Here is a 26,740-nt window from a genome sequence, read left to right as displayed (position 1 = left end):
TCAGTGAAAATAAAGCACTGCGTGGGAGGACATTGGAAGTTACTGAAGAAATGGAGGGCGTGTTTGATGTCGCAGATGCATGTGAGAATTGCTTACTTAAGTGGAAAAGATTAGATTAGATTAGATTACTTACAGTGTGGAAACAGGCCCTTCGGCCCAACAAGTCCACACCGACCCGCCGAAGCGTAACCCACCCAGACCCATTCCCCTACATTTACCCCCTCATCTAACACTACGGGCAATTTAGCATGGCCAATTCACCTAACCTGCACATCTTTGGACTGTGGGAGGAAACCGGAGCACCCGGAGGAAACCCACGCAGACACGGGGAGAACGTGCAAACTCCACACAGTCAGTCGCCTGAGGCTGATGGAGTCGAGATAGGGAGCGATGTCCACCTATTTGAAACAAGTTGATCTCCTTCACTATCATCAAGCCAGCACTCCATCACACCACCTCCAACATGCCCCACTGTAATAAACCGCGCCACATAAAATGCAATAAAGACAACATCTCCCCATTCGTCGCTTACCAACCCATCAGTCTCTGCGACCAATGCATTAGTCTTTAACACTGACACAAACTCCAACAAGACCCTAACACTAAGGATATCTTACACTCCCCAAATTTCTGTGTGTTACACAATATCCATTCTCTTCGCCTATCCTTGGTTTGCACGATTTTCCTCAACAAGCACCGCTCCCCCGACTGGAAGTGGAAATGATGCAATGATGCAATACCAGCACACCAACGGCATCAGCTACAGCCAGGGCAAGAAACAGACCTTCCCACTATTCGATTCTCTATCTTCCCCTCCCATTCTCACTCTTTCTCTCCCACCGAATCTTTCTTACCTCCTGCTGTTCCTCTCCTCACTGTCTCTTCCCTCCCATTTGCTATCTTTCCCCGCCCTTGTTCGCACTCTCTCATCCTCTTCCACTCTCTTTTTCTCCCCCATTCCACTCTGTCTCTCACGCTGAACCTACTGTCTCTCTTTCACTTTCCTTTCGCTCTCTTCCCCACTCTATCTTTCTTCAAACTCTCTTTCCCTCCTGCTCTCAAGGCTCTCATTCTGTCCCCTCCTGCTCTTACTCTTCACACACTCTCTCCCCCTTCCACTCTATCTCTTGCACTTCCCAGATTCTATCGTCCCTCCCATGCTCTCTCCTCCACAGTTCCACACTCCCTCTTCCCCTCTCTCTGTCGTCCCTGCTCCTTGCCACACTCTCTCTCTCTGCCTCTCGACACCCCGCCTACTCCCCATTCTCTCTATTCAACTTTTTTTGTCTCTGTCTCTCTCACGATCTTCCATATCACTTTCTCACTCACGCCACACGATTCCACTCTCTCTCGATCCATCCCTCTGTCTGACTTTCCTACTCTTTCTCTGTCCCTTCCCCTTCTCCCTATCTGTCTCTCCTTCCCTTAGTCCGACCCTCCCTCTATCTGACTCTTTATTTTCCTCCATGTCCCTCTGACTCTCTCTCTCCCACTCTCTGAATGTTTCTCCCCTCCTATGCTTTCACATCACTCTACACTCAACTCTCTCTCTCTTCCCACTCTCACTCTTTACCCCTCTCTCTAACCCACCACTCTCTCTCCCTCCCCACTCTCTCCCTCACTCTCTCTATTTCTCATTCACACTCTCCATCTGTCTCTCTTGCCCCATTCTCTCTTTCGTCCACACCGCATCCTGTCCCTCACTCCTCCCTCCCTCTCTCTATATCCTCACGCTACCCTTTACCCAACTTTCTCTGTCCCTCCCCTCCCCCACTCAATCTTTCTGTCTTCACATTTACACACTCTCCCTTCTCACGTTCACTCTCTCTCCCCTCTCACTTCCTCCACTTCTCTTCCCTCTCCCAGTCTCTCCCGCCATCCACCTCTTACAGCCCTTTGCTCCAAACCACTCTCTCTTCCTTCTCCCAGTTGCTCTCTCTTCCAGGCCATATTCTCTCACTCCTATCCATTTCTCTATCTTCCCCACCATGCTCTCGCACTCACCCTCGATCCCACTTTGTCTCTCTCCACGCTCCAACTCTCTCCCCTTCTCTCTCTTCCCCCCCCCAAGTCTCCCTCTTCCAGCACTCTCTCTCGCCCCTCCCAGTTTCTATCTGCTCTCGTGCACTCTCTCTCCACCACCATTCCGCAGTCTCTCTCTCCCCCCACGATCTTTACCACCCCCCCTTCCATTCTCACTCACTCTCTCTCGGTCCCCCATTCCACTCTCCCTGTCTGCACCCAGCCACTCTCTCTCCATCCGTTGATCGATCTATCTTTCTCAGTGTCTCTCACTCCCTTCCTCGCTCTTTGTGTCTGTCTCTCCACACCGCATTCTTCCCTCCCCGTTAGACTCTCTCCCTCCTTTAGTCTCATTCTTTCTAACTCTCTCCCTCTCTCCCTCTACGTCTATCTAACTCTGTCGCTTGCCCTCTCCCTTAGTCGGGCATACACTCTTGTCTTCCTCTGTCTGACTCTCTCTATTTCCCACTCCCTGACTATCTTCATCTCTCGCTCTCCCTGTTTCTGAATCACTCTGCCTCCCTCTCATTCTATCTGATGCTCTCTCTTTGTGGCTCTCTTCCTGCCTCTCCCCTCTCCCTGACTCTCTGTCTCTCTATCTCCCATTTTCTGACTCTGTATCTCTCTCTCTTTCTGTCTCCCTCTCTCTCTCTCCCACTGCTTCTCGCGCGCTGCCTCAGTCAGACGCTATCTCCACCTCTCCCTGTGTCTAACTCTCTCTTTCTCCCTCTCCCTCTGACCGACGCTCTCTCCATCGCTGTCTGTATCTCCATCTGTCTGACTCTCTTTATCTCTGTATCGCACACTCCTTGACTCTGTCTCTCCATCTCTATCCTCCGTTTGCCACTCTCACTCCGTCTGTCTCTATCTCTCTCTTCATCTCTCACCCGCTCCTTCTGTCAGACGCGCTCTCCCTCTCTTTCTACTTCTCATTCTCTTTGACTCCCTTTCTAGCTCTCTATTACTCCCCCTTCCCTCTCTCGCTCTGACACTCTCTCCCGTTTTCTCTATAGCTCTCTGTCCGCCTCCCGACTCTCTCTCACTCTCCCTGACTCTGCCTCAATGTTCCTCTCTCTTTTCCTCTCCTTCTACCTGACTCTCTCACACTTTCGCTACTTCTCTCCCTGACATTGGCTCACCGTCTCCTTTCCTGACTTACTCTCTACCTCTCCCTCTGCTTGACTCTCTTTCAGTATCTCTTCCTGACTCTCTCTTTCTTTCTCGTTTTCCCTGACTTTCTAACTCTCTAGTTCTCTTCCTCTCCCTTTCTCTCACCTCCATAACATCTGTCTGACTCTTTCTCGCTGTCTGTCTCCGCCTCTGACTCTCTCTCTTTCTTTATCTCTGGCCCTCTCTCTGGATCTCCCTCAGTCAGACTCTGTTTCTCTTCCTTTCCCTTTGTGTCCCTGACTCTCTTTCTCTCCGTCTTTGCGATTTACTCTCTCTCCCTCTCACGCTGATTGACAAGCTCTTCCTCTGTCTCTCTGTCTGTCTCTATTCCTGTCTCCCTCAGTCTGAGCTCTCGAGCTCTCACTCTGTCTGACAGTGGGTTTCTCTCTCTCTCCCTCTTCCTGACTCTCTCTCTCCCTGACTAGCTCTCCCTCTGTTAGTTTCTTTCTCTGTTTGTCGCCCTCTCCTTTTGTCTGACTCTATCTGCCTCTCTCTCTCTCTTTCTCCATCCCTCCCACCTCCCTTGTCTGTCTATCTCTCTCTCTCTCTCCCTCTCCCTAACTCTCTTTATCTCTTCGCCATCCATCCCTTCGTTTCTATCAGACCGCTGCCCCTTCCCTCTCGTTCTGGCGGGAGGAGTTTGGACAGGCTCCAACGGGAGAAAGTTAGAAAGGAGGGAGGGATGGAGCAACCGGGGGGAAGAGAGTGTGGAAAGAGAGAGAGCGAGAGGAAGGAATAGAGTGAGAGGCAAAGAGTGGGAGAAAGAATGACTGTTCGGAGAGAGGTGGAAGGAAATGAGGTGAAAGAGTGGGAGAAATGGGGACAGAATTCGAGAGACGGATTGAGGGGGAGGATGGGACGAGGCGGATCGAGACAGAAGGGAGAGGTTGAGACGGACAGTCGGGATTGAGAGGAGATCCAGGTAATGTAATAGGGAGGTGAGTTTCGCCGAGGGAAGGTGAAGTGGGAGAACTCAGAGATGAAAGCAAGCACAGAGTGACTTAAACCTAACTCCTGAGTACAGGCCTGGACACAATCCCGTCTCTGAGGACCACATCTTGAGGCTGAGTCGGTCTATCTCTAGCTCAGCTTATTTAACAGAAGCAACAAACAGCATCTTTCACCATGTGCTTGACACTATTTGAATGTACATTTTTACTGTTTACAAATTGAGGTGGTAGATAATCTATGGGATGATAAGTTTACTCACTGGCCACTGGGTTGAGGGAAACATTGAAATGTGTCTTGTGACCCCCTGTGGGATAAGGATGGACAAACCAACACGACCTCTGCCCGTTACAATAGCGACAGGTTGCTGCATTGCTGAAACATTGGACTCAAATGTGAAAACCCAGATGGTTTGATTAATGAGTGAATTTTATTGATTTATGATTTTGGTTAAACGGGTATTTCAGAACATTCTTCAGTTGCTGTCTGAATTTAGTCTGGGTGACGGCATAAATCGAGGTATTTGTGAAGCAACTGCGAAGCTGCAGCATGAAGCCAAGTTAGCACAAAGCCGCATAGACACAAAGATTAATGCTCATAAATCATGTATCCACAACCATATCATATGCACCATGAATGATGACCATAACGGATGAAATTGGACAAGATCACAAACAGTGGAATGATGGATCTTTCTCGTTGTCTCATTTCTGTGTCAGACTGAGCGTCCCCATTGGTGTAGGGAATTGATTGAGACTCAGACGCGGTAGAATAGAACACCGCCTGTGAGGAAACAAAATCAGAGTCAGTTCCCCAGCCAATACCGAGCTATGAGCATAAAATGCCAGGGAATGTTCTTTAAGCCGCTCAACATGGTATCTGTTCCCAGAACCATAGCCACCATTTTATGACAGCTATACTTAACTTTTCAGCTTCTGGCAACAAATGACCACAAACCAAACAAAGGTGAAATTGATGGTGAATCAGACAGAACAGTCAGTGGCTGCATAAAGCGCAATGGCGTGGATATTACGCACGGGGATGGAGTTCATCAGGGAATAAAAGTGCTCCGAATAAACAAAGCGAATGTGTTTCAATATGAGGTCGAGAATAATGACTAGTATATCTGCCACTGCCATGGCTCCCAGGTAAGGTCTGGCACATGGTGGAGATAGGTCTGGCACAATATTTATAACGCACGATGTAGGTCATCACTACGTTAATGATAGGATGCGAAACAAACAAGTTATACATCAGTCTGGAGGCACATTATTTAGGTCCCAGTGTGACTGCCAAATGTGTCTGTAAATTCAGAGATTTATTAAAATAATTGGTGCTGAAATAACAAATGAGAACATCCGAATTACTGACAAAAATCTGTCACAAAACACAAGAAACCCTCTCTCCACAAACACACAGAGACACATTCATAAGAACGGTTGGTTTCTAGAATGAGGATGAAGGCATATCTGACAAATTCTCGCACAAGAATTAACTGGCTTTTTACGTCAACAGCAGACATGAGTGGGTACGAACAAAGTAAGATTAGCTGACAAGAGGAGTAAGCAATAAGCTCCACCCATGTTAGCACACAAGCCGATCATTCTTTCTGCCTGGCTTTTTGAAGCACGAATTCTTCCCATGGGAGGTGAATACGATAACTGCTACCCTACAGAAACACAGTGAGGCAACAGGCCCGATGGAGCTGTCCTTCAGCAATGATTGCTTTGCTCACAATGGATTGGCAGTGCGGAACTGAGACCGAGTTCGGTTACACACAGAGATGGTTTAACAAGCTGCTAGCACATGTGGAGAGGCCGGCTTCGGAACCACGCTGGGAATGAGACTGGATTATAAATCAAGGAATATCACATTCTACAGGGAGAAAGCTGGACAATGGAATTGAGAATCAAATCAGCCATGATCGAGTGGCAGAGTAAACGAGATCAGCATAAAGGCCTAACTGTGCTGCGTTCTCTTCCGTTCTCTGGCCAACTAGTGTCTATTGAAACAGATTCTGGATTAATCGTGCTGGAAGAGCACAGCAGTTCAGGCAGCATCCAAGGAGCAGCGAAATCGACGTTTCGGGCAAAAGCCCTTCAACAGGAATAAAGGCAGTGAGTCTGACGTGTGGAGAGATAAGCTAGAGGAAGGTGGGGGTGGGCAGAAAGTAGCATAGAGTACAATGGGTGAGTTGGGAAGGGGATGAAGGTGATAGGTCAGGGAGGAGAGGGTGGAGTGGATAGGTGGAAAAGGAGGTAGGCAGGTAGGACACGTCCGGACAAGTCATGGGGGCAGTGCAGAGCTGGAAGTTTGGAAGTAGGGTGAGGTGAGGGAAGGGGAAATGAGGAAACTGTTGAAGTCCACATTGATGCCCTGGGGTTGAAGTGTTCCAAGGCGGAAGATGAGGCGTTCTTCCTCCAGGCATCTGGTGGTGAGGGAACTGTTGTGAAGGAGGCCCAGGACCTCCATGTTCTCGGCAGAATGGGAGCGGGAGGTTGAAATGTTGGGTCACGGGGCGGTGTGGTTTATTGGTGCGGGTGTCCTGGAGATGTTCCCTAAAGCGCTCTGCTAGGAGGCGCCCAGTCTCCCCAATGTAGAGGAGACCGCATCGGGAGCAACGGATACAATAAATGATAAAAGTGGATGCGCAAATAAAACTTTGATGGATGTGGAAGGCTCATTTAGGGCCTTCGATAGAGGTGAGGAAGGAGGTGTGGGCGCAGGTTTTACAGTTCCTCCGGTGGCAGGGGAAAGGTGCCAGGATGGGAGGGTGGGTTGTAGGGGGGCGTGGACCTGACCAGATAGTCACGGAGGGAACGGCCTTTGCAGAAGAGGATACGGCAGAGGCGGAGGAATTGGGAATATGGGATGGCATATTTGGAAGAGGTAGGGTGGGAAGAGGTGTAATCCAGGTAGCTGTGGGAGTCGGTGGGTTTGTAAGAAATGTCAGTGTCAAGTCGGTCGTCATTAATGGAGATGGAGAGGTCCAGGAAGGGGAGGGAGGTGTCAGAGATGGTCCAGGTAAATTTAAGGTCAGGGTGGAATGTGTTGGTGAAGTTGATGAATTGCTCAACCTCCTCGCGGGAGCACGATGTTGTGCCAATGCAATCATCAATGAAGCGGAGGAAGAGGTGGTGAGTGGTGCCATTGTAATTACGGAAGATCAACTGCTCTACATAGCCAACAAAGAGACAGGCATAGCTGGGGCCCATACGTGTGCTCATGGCTACCCCTTTGGTCTTGAGGAAGTGGGAGGATTCAAAGGAGAAATTGTTAAGGGTGAGGACCAGCTCGGCCCAGCGAATGAGAGTGTCGGTGGAAGGGTACCAATGGGGACGTCTGGAGAGGAAGAGATGGAGGGCTTGTCATTGCGAATCTGCTCCCAGGAGGACCAGTTCCACCACAGAACACACCAGATCGCCTCCTTCTTTAGAGACCACAATTTCCCTTCCCACGTGTTTAAAGATGCCCTCCAACGCATCTCATCCATATCCCACACCTCCGCCCTCAGACCCCACTCCTCCAACCGTAACAAGGACAGAACGCCCTTGGTGCTCACCTTCCACCCTACCAACCTTCGCATAAACCAAATTATCCGCCGACAATTCCGCCACCTCCAAACAGACCCCACCACCAGGGATATATTTCCCTCCCCACCCCTTTCCGCCTTCCGCAAAGACCGCTCCCTACGTGACTACCTGGTCAGGTCCATGCCCCCCTACAACCAACGCTCCCATCCTGGCACCTTCCCCTGCCACTGGAGGAACTGTAAAACCTGCGCCCACACCTCCTCCCTCACCTCTACCCAAGGCCCTAAAGGAGCCTTCCACATCCATCAAAGTTTTACTTCCGCATCCATTAATATCATTTATTGTATCCGTTGCTCCCGATGTGGTCTCCTCTACATTGGGGAGACTGGGCGCCTCCTAGCAGAGCGCTTTAGGGAACATCTCCGGGACACCCGCACCAATCAAACACACCGCCCCGTGGCCCAACATTTCAACTCCCCCTCCCACTCTGCCGAGGACATGGAGGTCCTGGGCCTCCTTCACTGCCGCTCCCTCACCACCAGAGGAAGAACGCCTCATCTTCCGCCTCGGAACACTTCAACCTCATTTCCACTTCCCTCACCTTACCCTACTTCCAAACTTCCAGCTTTGCACTATCCCCATGACTTGTCCGGACTTGTCCTACCTGCCCATCTCCTTTTCCACTTATCCACTCCACCCTCTCCTCCCTGACCTATCACCTTCATCCCCTCCCCCACTCACCCATTGTACTCTATGCTACTTTCTCCCCACCCCCACCCTCCTCTAGCTTATCTCTCCACGCTTCAGGCTCACTGCCTTTATTCCTGATGGAGGGCTTTTGCCCGAAACGCCGATTTCGCTGCTCCTTGGATGCTGCCTGAACTGCTGTGGTCGTCCAGCACCACTAATCCAGAATCTGGTTTCCAGCATCTGCAGTCATTGGTTTTACTTCTATTGAAATAGAAACACAGTTAATTGTTGAGTTCAATGACATCTCCTCAAAACTGGGCAAAGTGAGAGATGGGGCAGGTCAGGGACAATTCTAGAGACTGGGGAAATTCTTGGAGAGTAAATTTTAAAGGAGAAGCTCAGTTTCAGGTTGGAAGACAGAACAGACTCAGTAAAAAAAAGTAAGGTGCAAAAAGTCAGAGGGAGATTGATGTGGGAAAAAAGTGTGACTCACCCCGAAATGTTTCCAAGATCCTTCCAGACGTGCTGAGAGTTTTCAGCAATATCTGTTTGAGTTACAAAAACAGAAGATATGAGTGTGAATATGGACTAATCTGCTCTGTCTTCTCTGGAAATATTTGACTTCCCTGCACCCCCGGATTACTTCTGACCCGCAATGTAACCTCAGATTCCTACTCCCCGACCGCCTTTACCAGAAATAAACTGTCCTTTTTTGCGAAAACCCACATGGGAACACAAAATTATTTTCCGTGTGAGTTGGGGAACGTTCATGGAGATTCCCTTTAGTTTAGCAGTCAGTTCCTTCTGAATCATTGAATTCTGGTTCAGGATCATTTCATAAAGAGCGTCATTGTCAGCGCCCTCCCCCTCACGTCCAGACGTTGGCCACACTCATTCCGTGACACTGAAGAGTTCAGTTGGTGCACTGTTGGATTGGAATCTACAACTTTGAAAAGGGCAGCATTCATCGCATATTCGGTTGCACCTACAACCTTGTCTTTAGCACTTCCAGTAAAGTGGAGACAGTTTCATTCAGAAACCGACGAGTGAACAAGCAGTAGGAAGGAAAGAGCGCATCCTTGTGTTGAGTGATGACATTGAAAGTGAAATGGAGAGCAGGGATCCAATCTGGAAGTCAAAGAGCCCAGAGTGAGACTAGAAACGACCACCGTGAAATTAGGCGTTCCATTTTCGATTGAGCTAGCTGAACCTGCCCAACAGCTTATTAGTTTCCAAATTCATACTGAGCATAATCCACTTCACAACTCAATTTGGAAGGATCCAGTTCATTCACCGCAAATAACATAACTCACACCTTCTACTTCTCAGTTATTATCCATTCAGTATATTAAAATTTATTTTAGCACTTGTTCAGGCATTTATGATTTACTATTAATATCTTGATATTTTTACCCTCATCTTTAAGTAGCCAATGTGATTCCCAGTCATTCTGACAGACGTTGAGTCAATCGGGGAATTACCTCAGTAAAACCAATCTTTTCTGAAACTGTCTGCAGGGAATCACAGCTGGATGACGTGACAAAATCCACACTTTTAACATTTTCTTTGTTCTGCCTGCCTCCAACTTTTACCATTTCTCATTTTGGAGAGAGGAGCTTGGTTTGAAAACTGTTCCAAGAACAAGAGCAATCTTCTGCAGCTGTTAACAAACAAACCGTGCTTCTTTCTCATGGGAAGCACGGTTCATGAGGAAGGGGTTTCTACAAGCTGTGTCCCAGGGTTGGGAGGAAACCGCTGATTGTGCTGCAGTGGATGCTTTCTGCTGGCAGCGAGGGATTGGAAAGAGTGGGGTCGCATTCTGCCGCATATCCCTGTCTCGCTCCGTGCGTTTTTGTGGCTGCGATGTCAGTATATGATCGGTATCAATGTTTGATCTGAAAAGGTTGAGGCTCAGTACCTGGGTGTGTTCCAAGTACTAACCTTCCAGCCATGCATCGTGATCAAGTGAGACACAGAACATGGCACCAATTTTGGGCATGTAAATTCCCCTCAAGCAGGGTGTTCGAGGTGACCTGAGGAGTCGTTGGAAAACTGGAACGCTCACTCTTTTCAGTGTCTGTCGACCAGATTCCCACTATTGTCATCAGGAGGATCAGAGGCCTGAGGAGCTGCAAACACCCAAACGAACACATCACACACCCTGTAGGTCTTCCACAAAAAATCGCTAGAGTACTTTACCCAGGATTATCGTAGCAGTAGAATTCCAATCTTTAACTCGATCGGGAACAATACAACACCTTATACGCTAGGCCCCAATACTCCTCAATGCCATATAAACACATTTGCCGTGATGAGTGTTCCTGCATCGCAGCACTTCCAATACTTTCCCCAACGCAAAACAAATGGCTAATTTGGCATAAGTTCGAAAATATCTTGACGGATTTAGCCAGATTTGCAGGGTTTGGGCTGCAATGTGAAGCTGAATAGACTTCCCTGGAGTTTCGGCGCTGAGTGGTAGTCTGACAGAAGTTGATAAATTCATGACGCAGATGGAAAGAGTTAAATAGTCGAGAAGTTTTTTTCTTTCACAAGGCAAGCGAGTTCAAAACTGGAGAGCAAAGGTTCAAAGGGAGAGATTTCCTACAGTATGGCAGCAGACCCGCCTAAGAGTGACTCACCCAGATACCTAACCTGTATTTACCCCTGTCTATGGGCAATTTACCATGCCCAAAACGCCTGCCCTACCCATCCTTTAGACTGTGGAAGGAAACCCCCACAGACACGAGGAGAAATTGCAAACTCCACGCAGACAATTTACCAAGATTGGTAACGAACCAAGCCCCGTGGCCCTGTGAGGCAGCAATGCTAACCACAGAGACACCGTGCCAGCCTTTAACCTAATGTCTATCTATACCTAATTATTTTACGTCATTCTCAATAAGTTAGATTGATTGATAGGCTTTGCGTGTGGCCCCTTCTCCAGATGATTTTAATCAAAAATCCCCTCATTGCTTAAGCAAGCAATGATTTTGTACCAAATCTGTCTGACCATCTTTGAACAATGATATTTTTAACATTAGTTAAATTTGGGCAAATTGTCAGCGTGGAGCAAATGCTGTTTCGATGTTTTACAGGTGTTTAGGCACAGAACTGCAGACCTTCAGTGTGAGATGAATTCCACATTAGGACTAAAACGAAGGAGGATAAGCTGTAATAAGTGCAGAGCACAGATCTTCTGAAATCCTGTGTCTTTCACTGACATGATGATAGTAATAACTTACAAGGAATGATGGTGTGCTGTTGTTCTGCTGAAGATAAGTCAGGTAAGTGTTTCTTGTTTTATGTCGTACACATGATAGCAAATTTCATCTTGCGAAAGCAGTATGTCTGGATTGATACTGTTGTGTTGTACTGGAAATACCACATTTAAAAACATTTGGTATTCTACCTTGTCATTCACAAGCTTGAATTATAACCATGTTCAGAGTCCAAGAGAGTGCTGTGCAACTATGGTGTAGAATTAAATTTGTACTAGTGTTTAAATCATCCCTGGTTGGGTTAATGTCCTGATTTTTATTTGCATTGATGATTTTGTTTTGCTACTTCTTGGATTGGGGGTGGAAACGGAAAAGTTTGCCCCAGATTTTATTTTCTAGATGCTATAGAATTAGCTTTGAACCATTTTCAGCTTCTCAGTTGAGAAGTGGAATGCTTTTGAAGACCAGAAAGCTTCATCTGGAAGATTAGTTGAGCAGTCAACTTTCAAATATTTATCAACCTTTAAAATGACAAAAACTGGGAAGTGTCACTTTAGTTCTCGATTAGATTTAGATTACGTACAGTGTGGAAGCAGGCCCTTCGGCCCAACAAGTCCACACCGACCCGCCGAAGCGCAAGCCACCCATACCCCTCACTTAACACTACGGGCAATTTAGCATAGCCAATTCACCTGACGTGCACATCTTTGGACTGTGGGCGGAAACCGGAGCAAACCCACGCAGACACTGGGAGAATGTGCAAACTCCACACAGTCAGTCGCCTGAGTCCGGAATTGAACCCGGGTCTCTGGCGCTGTGAGGCAGCAATGCTAACTACTGTGACACCGTGCCGCCCATAAAGCTTTATTCCTGATGAAGGGCTTTTGCCCGAAACGTCGATTTCGAAACTCCTTGAATACTGCCTAAACTGCTGTGCTCTTCCAGCACCACTAATCCAGAATCTGGTTTCTAGCATCTGCAGTCATTGTTTTTACCATCCCTAATTATGTTATACAGTAATTCCCGACATTTTTTGTAGGCTGGATTAAAAGTCAGTTCTGGGTCTTCCTTTGTACACACTCCTCATGAATTTAATTTGCTAACTAGCAGTTGTTCTTTAATGTGTGGCAATAGATGGGAGACATCTTAGAATCATTCTTGCGTGAATTGTAGGTAATGACTAAAATGTAACCAGTAAATTGTCAGAATGGGGAATTCAGTAAACTGAATTTACATGAGGCTTTATTAGCATGAGATTTTCACGATTAATGCTCCTGATGTGGATAGGGGACGGTTAGATATTTCCCTTCAGACGTTTGCAGGTGAATACACGAGGTTCAACCCACAATCCACAGATGTAGAAGAAACAATGATGACCTTGAAGCTGTGCGTGTTCGTGTCATAGAATATCTTGGCATTCGTCAATTTGCATGCAAGATTCTCCTTGTTGCAAACAATTACAATTTACAGTCTTTCAAATAACGGGTTGATTTTGGAAATAAATCGAATCCAGATTAGTCACAAATTGCAGAGTAATTTCAATTTCAAATTGAAAGGGAATGTAGGGCAAATGACTTTCTTTCACAGATTTTCTTTTCCAGATATCTAAAGAAAAAATAAACCGCTTGGAGCCATATTTTGCATCTGATACAGGTAGCCTTACTTAATGCTGTACTTCTATTTGCAAGCACTTTTCCAACCCAGTTGTGTTATAGAGATGGTAGTCTGTCAACTTTTTCTGTTGGGAATTTGGGAGAAGCAAAGTAATTCCATGCTTCTGTGTTGCTAAAGAAAATATCTCAATCAGCCTGGTAAGCAAATTAATTGATAACGTTAATCATCAGCTTAACTTGTCGACCTATTTTTGTAGATTAAATTTTCAGAGCCCGTAAACTTTATATTCACTGAATCGCAAGCACTTTAAACTAATAATTTGTGTACATTGGGTGTTAGGGTATAAATGCTAACTTATAACTGAAGAGCTCATCACTCATCCGCATGATGGGTGTGCGGGTAGAGTTATCAAACAGAACTTTTTAGATTTTTTTCCAGCTCTTTCATCCCTGTTCAACTGGAACTATACAATTGAAAGATGCTGATGCATTCTTGAAACTTTGCAGTGATGTTTAGTATTCCAGATTGGTAGTTGTCCCTGCATCCAGCCATTTTGGCGGAAGGTATTAACTACCATGTTTAGTTATTTTTCTTGATGTTTCCGCTACTCAGATAAGCTTTGTAGCTAAGTGAAAAATAATGAGTAGACGGCTTCTACCTGGACACCTTACTTAATGCATAAATATTTCAAGAGTTTGCGGTGGCAAACAGCATTGTTCTTCATTCTTTTAGATCTCCAGTTTCTACTGCTTAGCCAAGTGGAATTTAAACAGTATACCAGAACTAACTGGAAAGGCGCAGAACCTTACTTCTGTCTTTCCAAACGTGTTTGGGGTGGGAAATATCATTGTCTGTAGTTTGTTTTACGTCTTTCGTTCTTGCTACTTCACATAGAACAACTATATATTCTTCAAAGCAGATGCAAAATTTCATAATTACATCTTTTAAAGTGGGTTGAGTGAGTGGCACAGCATTGTTCTTCATTTCTTTCAGGTCTGAAGTTGATGTTCGAAACGAGACAGGAACCGAACCCAGGTGCTCAGATTTATTATTTCAAAAGGGGTGTTGAGTCGGCAACGCCATTCTCTTTGAGTTTTTCGAATCTTCAGTGCTTTCTGCCTCACATGGAGCTTAAGCAAAGGAGTTTATTCTCATTTGAAAATTCCAATAGAATTTTGGATAAATGTTACGCGCTCAGTTTTGAAATTTCAAGCTGTGTTGATTATACTTAATGTACCTGTAGTCAGGTTCTACATCTTGTTTCCATTCAAACCAGAACAGTTATCTACGGTGGGGAACATTATTGTTCTTAGCTTTTCAAGATTCAATTCATTGTTGCTGAAGTGGAAACACGGTGGACGTTCTTCAACAGGTGCCAAATTTCATAACGCAATTAAATCAAATTCAGTGTTTTTTTTCTGAGGTGGGAAAATAACTTGCGTTTTTACTTTTTCAGATCCATGAATCCTGATGCTCCAGTACTGCAAGTTAGAGTAAGACTCCATGATCTCAATTCTGTTTTTACAAAATCTGTCCATAAGCCCATAATATTTGAGCATGTTGTTTATGAATGAGGTAGCATTCCAATGTTGGCATTTTGTACCTTGTGCTTACGAGGCTGTGATTTTGCATTCTGGTCATTGTACTACAGAATGCTTGCTTGAATAGCTTTTCCATGCTGTGCTGGAGGGGTGATTGTTTCTCTTCACTTTTTAGGACATGAATGACAAAACGTCAAAATTTCAAATGGATCTGAGTAACACTTTTCACACAGAACGATTTCTGTTTGTGGAATAAATTGTTAGATTTCGTGAAATCTGGTACACGCACAATAGTTGAAACGCATCTGGATGGGTAGTTAGACAGGAACGGTGGAGAGGGATAAGGGACAAGTAATGACAAATAAGACTACGTTAATTTCGAATATCTGGTCAGCAGGGACAAGTTGGAAAAGATGGTCTGTTTTCGTGCTCAGCACTGCTGAGACCCTGCAGTGGCTGACACCAGTTTGAATAGAGTATTTGCAGAAACGCAAGTTGCTCGGCACTCAGTCAGCACGTGTGGCTGGTTTTCTGGAAGGAAACCACCCAGAGATGAAGGCTTTCTGGACTTTTGCTGCCAATGATCTTTTTTCCTTAGCATGTTGCACGTCTTCCCTGAATGATTTTGGTTGGAGAAAAATACCTTACATATCATGTTAGTCGGGCAGCTCTCCTGCGAATCCAAAATCCAACAGCTCTTAACGTGGAAGAGCAAGAAAACTGAGGAGGATAACCCATTTTCAGAAACACCAAAGCATGAAATCTGTCTATGCGACACTGCGAGTCATTTATGTCATGAATTGCTCACACAAATGGCAGCGTGGCAATACCAATTGTGCTTCCAAACATGTTGGAGACTTAGTTAGTTCACTTAGTTCACTGACACTTCCTGGAAAGTGCTCAAGTAACATAAAATAAAACAGAATATTAATGAACAATGAAAAGTGAAGATAACCAATTACGCTCTCGATTAGATAAGATCAGCAATGTGCTGGTGCCACCACCAGTTCGAAAGAGATGATTATCAACGACCCCCACCAGGACAGAGATGAAGGAAATTAGAGAATTGTTTTTAAAAAATCACATCACGATTGTCCTCCTTTATGCCACAAGAACAAATAATGGCGAACAGATTCAGTGCAGGATCTTGTTTCACAGCAGCAGTGAAATAACGATCTCCATTCACTGTCAGAACAAACGGTGAACAATGCAAATTGTCTGGAATATGAAAACCCAGGGCAGCATGCTTGGGTCCCGTATTATCCCAGGGGTTTGTCGATCTGGAGGTAAATTTGATAACCAAAGCACCTCGGGACCAGAGCGAGGACAGTTATCAGATGGAGTCTCTGTGCTGTGCCACATCACACCGTGGTTCGGAGGGAATGAATACATTTTATTCCATTTAACTTCAATACAGCTCTTCCCTGAAAAACGTTGCCAGTAAAATACATTAACACCAGAGGCAGCATTGGGATTCAAATCCAAGCCTTCTTCAGGACTGCAACGTGAAAACAGCGTCTTAGGTTAATCAGCCACACTGCCAGACATGCAAAAGGCAGAAAGCTGAGCAGGCCGTCTACCTGATGATACCCTGCAGCATACTTACAGCGATAGCGCCTGTTCTGCAGATTAAGCGGCTGAAAGGAATTCCTCCAAATGAAGTACGGAGTTAGCAGTGGATTCCGAGAATGGCAGAGGACATAGAGAGGTTGTTGGAAACGCGGTACCAGTATGATTTGCAACTTTCCTTGCCTTTTTCCTTCACCGTGCATTTTCCTGCAAAGCCATGACAACTTTCGCCTGGCTGCCAGCTGAGTTGGAAACCTGTCTGGGAATTGAAAGCTGTGACTCACTAACTGTTATTAAAACTAAACGCTGCTTACTCAGAGGCTTACACAACTCAATTTGCAAACGTATTCAGAGAAGGTAAAATACGATCAGAAATGTCTAAGAGATGCTAACGGTGCTTGATAGTTCTTTGTTCGAGTTGTGAAAAGCTTTCCCTCCTTACTCGAATTCACGTTTCTTGTTGCTGAGTGAAGGTGCTTCACCAGAGCAGCATGTGCCTTGCATCCATGTCTCTCCCTGCTTAGACTTTCCTCTAACTCTGTGATATCAAGAAAACAAAATGGTGACAATATAATTCCGTAGCCTGTCTGTAAAATCCAGTTTCAGTTCCAACACGGCTTAGGTTTCAGCGTACACACAATATTAGTGACTGTATGAGAGCGCGAGTAAAGCAGTTCATCTGAGTCTGTAAATCATTTCATTCCTGTGGTTGGCTGAATGAGCTGTAAACATGCCTGGTGCTGAGAGATTCGAATAAGTGAATTGCTCCAAACCATGGTTAGGATTACTGGTTTTGGTTCAGACAGGCTGAGAAATGGCAAACAGAGTCCAAATGAGGCATTTCACGGCGTACTTTGGGATGGATTTGAGAGAGACTGCACATCAGGAATCCAGTGTTCGCAGTGACAGCAGCAAATGAGTGGACCCCTTGACACGGAACCGGGGCATCTTCACATGTAAAGCAAATGTGGTTCTATTGGTTCTGAAACGATCAATGCCTGGTAACTGTGCGCTGCAACAGGACGGTCATCGAAAGTGTACAAATCGATGCATATCGTCGACCAAGGAGGACAGAAATTTAGTCGACAGTGTGGTGCTGGCAAAGGACACAAGGTCAAGTAGCTTCCGAGCAGCGGGAGAATCGACATTTCGGTCATCAGTCCTTCACTATCTCCAGACCTCACTTTCTGCGAGGAGAAAAACTTAACCACGTTTCACAGAGCAATTAATCGGAATTGTATTCCTTTTCACCAGGGCAGCTCATAAGGGCGAGCAAATTTAAATTCAGGTTTTCTGATGAGAACAGCGAGCACGAATGCCCCATTCACATCGATCCAAAAAGCCGCCCTCTGAAACAGGAAAAAACGATTTTTAAGCCTGGTTTTGAAACCGTATGCTTTGTGTGTGATGGGAATGTTTTTATTGCGTCACTTAAGTGTCGCCATGCCGGCTGATCATCGTGCAGCACTGAAATTGTCAGCCGGTCAACATATTAGCCTTCTGTTTCAAGGAGATGGGAGTTGTCCAGGATTATTAGCATTACTGGTAATGTAAAGAATAGCACGAAAAGATGCTCAGGAAACATTTACATTGAGTTTTTTACAGATTTGTAGTTTTTGACCTGCAAGGCAAGGCTGAATAGGCTGGGAGAATTTTACATGGAGCACCGAGGTTGAGAGTTCATAACTTCACTCTTAAACAGGATGGCCATCAGCACTACATGCATTTGGTGCATAATCAGGACTGTGGCGGAGAGAAATTTGAAAAGAAATTCTCGCAGCATTTATTTGGAATTGTATTCGTTTTCACCATTAGAGCGGTGATGGACGAGTAAATTCAAAACAAGTTTTGCTGATGAGGACACAATAAATCCCCATACATCCCAATCTGTAAGCCGGTCGCTCATATGGAAGGAACAACATATTTCTGCCCGGCTCTGAACCGAGTCACTTTTGCACAACATGATACTTCAATTCAGCAGAAAAGATCAAGGCCTGCCGACAGCACTCATACAAACAGTGACCGTCTGTGCTGGAATTATGTGCTCATTATGGACGAGGAAGAGCAGATATCGAATAAAATCGCACACAGTAATTAAATGGACGTCTATTCCCGTTAATGACAACAGTAAGAACGTGCGAGGACACACAAAGGTTTACTAAGAGCGCCCATCAATAAACTCCACCCATGTTAAAAAACAGCCTTTGGTAGCAGTGGAATTTGAAACTACGACTCCCAATAGAATGGAGTTAAATCCAGCACCTCGAAATGCTCGGCCACTCAATTATAGAAAGCCACTGTAACAAATTTGTCATGACTAGTGTTTCAGCATCACTTCACTTCAGGCGCCTACCGCTCCGTACAATTAATGACAAACCTGGCGTAAGTTAGAAAATTTCAGGATGTTGCCAGGTTTGCATGGCTTGGACTGCACCACGATGCTGAATAAGCTGTAATAATTTTCCCTGGAGGCTCGGGCTGAGGGCTGGTCTTACAGAAGTTCGTAACATCATGAGGGAGACGGATCGAGTGAATAGTCAATAAGTTTTGTTTTCACAAGGCAGGCGATTTCAAAACTTGAGAGGATAGGTTTAAAGTGAGACCCGTAAAATTTAAAAGGGATCCGAGGGACACTTTTTTCAAACAAAAGGAAATAATTGGCAGAAGAAGTAGCGGAGTCGGGTCCACTCATAACATTTCAAAGTCTTCTGAATAGATATATAAAGAGGAAGGGCTTAGAGCGATAAGGGAAAAGTGCTGGCAAATAGGGCTAGATTAATTTCGGACATCTACTCAGCAGGAACGAGTTGGACCGGAGTGTCTACTTCCGTGCTCGTCACCTCTGACATCCAATCAGCACACCTGAGATCCGAAGATAACAAACCAACACACCGGCATGTCCCATCCAATCAGGCAGGAGTCCCGAAGTGTGCACCTCACTGGCTCTGTCAAATGCATCTTGAAACGTATTGGAGAGGGAACCCCAGCTTCTGCTGCAACAGAACACTGAGACACAGACAGACTGCAACCTGACATCTTCAATGCAGTATCTGCGCTGAGGTGGGATCTGTTGTTAAAGCTAAGCTGAGTAGTTAACTTAAAAAATTCTGAGGTTTACATCTAAAATCTCCAATATTCATGTTTTCGATGCAAAAGATTACAGAATCAGCAGACAATCCAGTTTGTTTCAGTCTCTCATTTCAGTGGCATCACACTGTAATTTTTTTGTTATAAATTCTGTGTTGTACGATCTTATACTCCACAACCACATTATGAACGAGCAGCGCTCCGAACCCTGGTGTTTCGGAATAAAACTGTTGAAGTATAATTTGATGCTGTGCTATTTTTAACTTTGTTGACCTCAATCCACAGCCAACACCTCCGACTCTTTACTACTCACTGTTTATGCTGACTCACACATGCTCCAGATTAAATAACCAAAATGACCTTGTTCCTCTTGATGTGCATTTCCCTGTGTGTTTATTATTCGCCCCGAGAGGATGAACACCTCCTCTTTTTCCTGTCAGTTTAAGCAGGTTAACATGTCAGTTTGAAGTAAGTTGAAGAGGAGATTGTCTTTTTTCTGTTTATTGGAGTGCAGAATGTCCAGCCGTGAACTCTGTTTTTGCGAAAGCGGGTTTAAATGCAATTCTGACTGAGCAACATTGATATAGAAAATACATTTTCGATTTACTGTGAAGAAGTATTAAGGCACTGGACGTCGGGATGAGAAAGCTTTCTTTTGATGTGGCTCTGTGGCTCAGTTCGTTGAAGTGCCTTCAAGGCAAACAGGAGACCGTGGTCTCAAATTCCAGTGTTATAAGTGTGCGATAACAAAGTCATGTCTTTTCAAATTCTCACAAGTCACGTGTTGTTCATCGGCCAATCTTGCGTCTGATTTGAGTTTCAGACTGTTTTGGCCACATGCTTCTGTTCCCTGTCTTAGTTCTACCAGTGGATATTGTTACTTCTGAAATAATAATTCAACCTGGAGTTCATTTAGTCTGTTTTACAAGCACTTCTCCTTCTCCTCCTCGTTTATTATCCTCCTTTTTCCCCCATTTGTTGGATATAGTGAGCTGAGGCAGGAGGCAAGGCAGATTTGCCATGGAATGTTGTGGTAATGGCACAGACACCAAGAGCTGATCATCTTAATTCTCTGTTGTCAACATTAATTCATTCTACAACAACCAGAAATATTTTATCGCATCCTCCAGTTGTGGTTTACCCTGTAATTGCGTTTTCTTTTTCTGTTGGATTAGAAATTCTATTTAGAATTCGAAAGGATTATAATATTTTGGTGAAGTACTGACTATTTCCCACAGGCATAAGTGACAGACGCAGTACTCAAAGAATGTGACCCCAGTTCCAAAAACGCCACCGAGGGGGCAGAAAGCGTCTCAGCAGTTCCAATCTCCAACTATCTCTGAACGTCAGACTTTTCAAAGAGCAGGAATTGGAAGTGACAGGTATGGATAAACTGAGACTCGGAGGTTGCGAAAGAGGCTCAGTTGGATCCATAGAGAAAGAAACACAAATGGAGACACATATTGAGGTAGACTCTGGAAGGACAAATTCTCTAATCGACATGGCTGCTAACTGAGTGAAACTCAAAGAAACAAAGGTAACCGTTTAAGCACAACCATTCAACAGTGCTGGGCAACCGAAGCAGCATTACAGCCAATAAAGTCGATGTGAATTTGAAACGTTGTCGGCTGTAATGTAATGTGAGATTTAGTTAAATATTCTGACAGGTAAAATCGATCACTTTCGCAGCAATATAATATAGAAAAGTCGAACGCTCCTGATTTTGCCGATACGAATCACTAACTCTGTTTCTCTTTGCAAATGCTGCCAGACATACTGAATTGCTCTCTCAATTCTTGACTTTGATTCAAATTTCCAAAATTTGCAGCTGTTTGTCCTATGTTAACCCTCATAACGTTTGGGACAAAGCCAACGACCTGCCAGATCTTTAAAAGTGCTCAGAATACTGTTAGCACGATGTGTTTGCAGAATGGGACACCCATTCTCTGGCAAAGAATTGAACCTATGCCCCAGTGTTGAGAACGCCAAATCCTAACCAAAAGATTTCAAGGCAACGCGACAGATGCTGCAGTATTTATTCTCAATGAAATCACTTTTGCCTTTTCATTTCGGATCATTTTCACTGCAGATTAGTTTCAAGTTATCTTCGAGTTTTTTACAGAATAGGGAAAAAAACTTTCGGCCCTTCGTGCAGTGCATATCTTGAGACATCTGTCTACTTTAATCCCAGTTTCCAGCTTCATCACATAACTTAATGTTTTCTGATGTTTCCAGTGCAAATGTCAATGGGATTATCCCTGTGATCTTACATGACACAACGATGTGACTGAAGTATACATCGCCATACTGAGGTGAAAACACATGAGAAAGCCAACCTCATTTTCACCCAGAAAGGGAGACACAGATCAAGTCCCGAGTGGGGCAGAGGTTTCGGGATTATACCAACTCTTTGTCCTTCACTTCCGCTCTCCTACCCGCCTCCGCCACATATGTTTCTCCGACAAAAGACAGCTTTATGTGGAATACGGGCCAGTTCGACAGACTATGAGGGACCCTGCAGTGAGCTGGAATTTAAAAATTGCAATACTCCTCCATGCTACCATCAAATTTCAAAACACTCTGATGCAAACCTGCAACTCATCAGTACCTGACAAAACAGGATCTGTCATACAGCAATCTGAAAATGAGCCGGAATATACACAATTGCAATTTCGAAATTCGAAAACACACTGATCCAATCACTGCAGCTACTTTCCAGTATACAAGTCACGTCACAAAAGTTACTATCAGAATCACTGGAGATCTCTGCTGATGTGTCCGAGTTTGCATCGCCCAGACCTGGATGCAAGTCCCAGTCAGGACATGAAGAACTATTTCTCTTCTTGTGAATTATCTGAGTGAAAACGCATTCCTCGTTACAAGCAGAATACTCACCCTGATCCGACTGGAATCACTGCACTGATTGTTTACATCAGTTGAGAACTACAATGGCAGCAGATACATCAGAAAGTGAATCCTGCAAACTACTGTCCAATCATTTCACCTTTATGAGTCATCTCGGAAGTATCTCTGTGTTCCTTCAGTGTCTCTGAGTTTAAATCCAGCAACTTCCGTCCTAGCGGTATCATGGCTGAACCTCCATGCTCAGGAGTACAATGGTTCACGAAAGTAACCCATCCCGCCATCCCTGGGGTAATTAAGGAAGGGCTGTGAGTCCTATTCCATTGCGTGATATCTATATCCCAGGAATGCGTTTCTTAAACAGGCAGGTTCTAATCGGATACCTACAATAGATTGGTAGAAATTTGAGAGGTGGAACAGGACAGTGCAATAGAATTGAAAGGCAATGATGACTGGGAGGCATGAGACAGGAAGTGAGGGTGGATCTGGTGGTGCAAGTCTCAATGTTGGTGCTAGTCGCAATGTCAGCCTTTACTGCAAACAGTTTACATTGACTCACGCGCTACTCCTGATCAATGCATGGCAATGCCACTGTTCCTCTTCGTGCGAGGTTCCCTCTGCGTGTATTAAAGCCGTCAATGTGCTCCGCGAGCATCAACAACGTCTTCTTTGTCCTATCAATTTTAATTGGTAAAAATGCCAGTTTGCAGGCAATGCAAGAGGAGATTGTCCTTTGCTGTGTCTTTTCATTGGAGAATGTTCAAACGTGAAATGTATCGTTTTGCAAAAGCAGAGTTTGATTGCAAAGCACACTGAACAACATTGATACAGAAAGTGCATTTCCGAGTTAATGTGGTCAAGTGGTTAACGAACTGCACATATTGTCGAGAAAACTCGCTTGCAGCGCGGTGCCGTTGCTTAGTTCGTTAAAGCACTTCCCTGTTATTAGCTGACCAGAGGCTCCAATGCAAGTTGTGCCTGCTTGTTCTCTTGAAGTTTCTTTGTTTCACTTTCTCAGAAGTGTCCTTTTGCTCGTCAAGCAACCCGGCATCCTGTGTTAGTTCGAACCTGTTATGATTTGTCAATCCCGCTCCTTTTTCCTGGTTTAATTCTAGCAGTGCATGTTGTTATTCCTAATGAAAATGTCAACCTTGGAGCTCCTTTCAATTGTACCAAAAACACTTCTTCTTCTCCACTTGTATTCTCCCTCCTTCATTCCAAGTTTGTTGGGAATAAGGAAGTGATGCAGGAGACAATGCAGAAAAGCCGTGGAATGTTGTGTTCATGGCAAAGACACAACGAGTGGATCGCCCTCATTCTCTGCTGTCACCATTTATTCATTTTACAGCATCTATAATGATTCCACGTTCTCCTATATTTGTGTCTTTTTTCTCCAAAGGATAAGGAATGTAAGTTGAAATTCGAAGCTCTACCTCCTTATCTCACATCCAAGTGGCAGACGTATTATTGGTAGGATGTGATCCCAATTCCTCAGACTCCTACCAGTACCAGAAAACCTCTCAGCAGCTATACTGTCAGACTGTCTCTGAAGGTCAGGCTTTTCAAAGGGCAGAAATTGGAAATGAGAGATATGGACAAATGGAGGGTTGAAGAATGTGAAAGAGATGGAGGTGGATGCACAGAAATAAATAGAAAATATGAGAGACGCATCTTGAGGTCGACACTGAAAGAACAATTCTCATTAGACATGACTGCTAACTGACAAAAAAAGAAAAGATTTTCATAAATATCCTAATTCGACAGAAAAAAACTGGCCATTTTCCCGGCATTAGAAATGAAGAACTAATCTGGTCTGTCGATCTGAAGATTATCTGTGTTTCTCTCCACAGATGTTGCCAAGTCTATTCAGGTTGTCTTCACTTCTTGTTTTTGGTTCAGATTTCCGACTACTGTATCCCTTTGCTTTCTGTTAAGCTTAAAAATGTTTGGCACAAAACTGATAATCAGCCAATTTTGGATACGTGGTCAGTAATACTGTTACGAAGATATATTTGCAGAAAAAAAACAACGCATTCCCTGACCGAGGATAGAACACATGCTGAGGCAGTAAGAGCGCCAAATGCTGTCTACGAGATTACAAGGGAATGAAACAGATGCACTTGCATTTATTCGCAATGACACCACTTTTGCCTTCGGATTTCTGATCAGTCTCGCTACAGATTAGTTTAGCACTCCCTCAGAGTTATCACAGAGTGGGAAGATACCATTCAGCCCATCGTGTATTGCAGCTCATCAGACATTCATGTATTTTCGTCCTAGTTTCCAGTTTTAGCTCAAAACGTCATGTGCACTAATATTTCCAGATGCAATTCTCACTGCAATTTTAAGCGACACAACACGGAGACTGAGATTTGACATGGTCACACTGCGTTGGTTCCCTCTTGAGGAACTCATCCTCATTTTCACCCACAGAGGGAAATACAAAGACACATATCCCGATCGGGATAGATGTCTCAGGATTATACCAGCTCCTTGTGCTTCACTTCGGCTTTCTGCCCCACAAACAATTTTATCTGACAAAAGCAGCTTCAGGTGGAGCACCAGACAGTTTGATAAATAATGAGAAACGTTGAGGTGAGCTGGAATTTAAAATGGGCAATATGCCAAAATGCAAGTTACAAATTCGAAAACATATTGATCTAAATCTTTCAGATCCTCAATCCTGACAGAACAGGACCTACCATACAGTTGCCTACCATTGAGCTGTAATAGACCAAATGCAACACTCAATTTCGAAAACACGCTATTCCAATCCCTGCAGCTCCAGAGAATCTAAGAAAACAGCCACGTACAATTGGCTCGATAGCACATTCCACTCAAGTCAAGTAGGGCATAAAACTACAATCGTCTGAACCAAAGTCAGATGTTTTATCTTTTGCGTGATTGGCCGAACGCACACGCACATGCTCGACAGCTTTTGAAATGTAATGTAAACATGCACATTGGGGAAACAACATGCATAATGTGATCAACCAGCAGAGATAATACACTTTGTGTAAGAGGACCGTTCAGTGGCAAAAGAAACACACTTGCCCTCAGGTGCATGCTTCAGTATTGCTTGCTCTTCTGCTGGAAGTCTCCAGCGTTTCATTCACAGTCACTATGCTATTTTATAACTTCATGATTGAATTCAGCGTCTCTTCCAGTCAGGAACCTGAACAAATTCAGCGAGAAACCTCTGGTCAATGTCCAGCCTGGAATTTGGAATTAGACGATTTGAATGAAGGCTTTATTGCTGCCGCCTCATCACCGCAGATCAACGCCTCAAAACGAGCCGCTGTTGGTATCAACCTGTTCTAAACCTTCCTGCAGTGGAACAGATTAGCACAGCTCCGCTTTCTTCTCATTGAAACCAGGGTGGCAATATGAATTGTTTGGAAACTTGGAGAGAGAAACATTGCTGCTAATGATGATGATGACGTGAAGATCATCCACAGTGTTTGGACAGTTCAGGACACAAGTATCAATGTCAGCTTCAGTAGGGTCTCTGCTCGGAGATTGAGTTTGTGTTGCCCACGCCGGGACAAAATTCCCAGTCAGGAAATGAAGATTTCTTGCTCTTCTTGTGAGATATCTGAATGAATAATTAATTCCTACTTACACGCATAACATAGACCTGGACCCTGCCAGAATCAACCCAGTGATTGATTACAAAAATCTAGAAGGACAATAGCAGCAGATACACGAGACAACTGAAAGTGCAATTCACCCAACGTGGATCTCGCCTTTCTGAGTTAGAAATTTCTCGCCGTTCCTCCAGTACTATTGGGTCAAGATCCTGGAACTCTCTCGCTATCGGTATCATGGCTGTACCTCTGTGTTCAGTTCTTCCAGGGTTCTGTAAAGTAACTCACCATCTCAGTCTTTTGAGTAATTAGGGATGGACAGTGAATCCTATCCCATTCAGTGACGTCTGTACGCCACAAATGAGTTTGGAATATCTGCAGATTCTACGTGGACACACACACAAGCGATCGGGAGAAGTGTGAAGTGGAGCAGGACGATTGAAATAAAGTGAAATGCAATAATGACTGGGAGGCTTGAGGCAGTAAGTGTGAGAGGTGCTGGTGGTGCCAGGCTCAATGTCGGAACTGATGGGTCAGCCTATACTGCCCACTGTTTACACTGACTCACACAACACTCCTGTTCCATTCACCACAATGACCCTGCTCTCTTGGTCTGATATTTCATCTGTGCATATTAATGCTGAGAAAAGGGCTCTGCGAGGATGAACGCATCCTCTTTATCATGTCAGTTTCAACAGGTGGAATTATCAGTTTGAAAACAACGAAGAAGAGATTGCCTCTTTCTGTGTATTTTTAGTGGAGAATATCCAGCAGTGTACAGTTTTTTTCTGTATATGCAGAAGTTGATTTGCATTCTCACCGAGCAACTTTACAGAAACAAATGTCCGAGATAATTTGATTGTACGGTTAATTAAATGCAAGGTGGCGGAAATGGTTGC

The sequence above is a fragment of the Chiloscyllium plagiosum genome, unplaced genomic scaffold (assembly GCF_037043375.1).
Source record: "Chiloscyllium plagiosum isolate Xiang-an unplaced genomic scaffold, Cpla_swu_hap1 HiC_scaffold_18, whole genome shotgun sequence".
NCBI classification, from domain to species: domain Eukaryota; kingdom Metazoa; phylum Chordata; class Chondrichthyes; order Orectolobiformes; family Hemiscylliidae; genus Chiloscyllium; species Chiloscyllium plagiosum.
Note: the sequence above shows the minus strand (reverse complement) of the source record.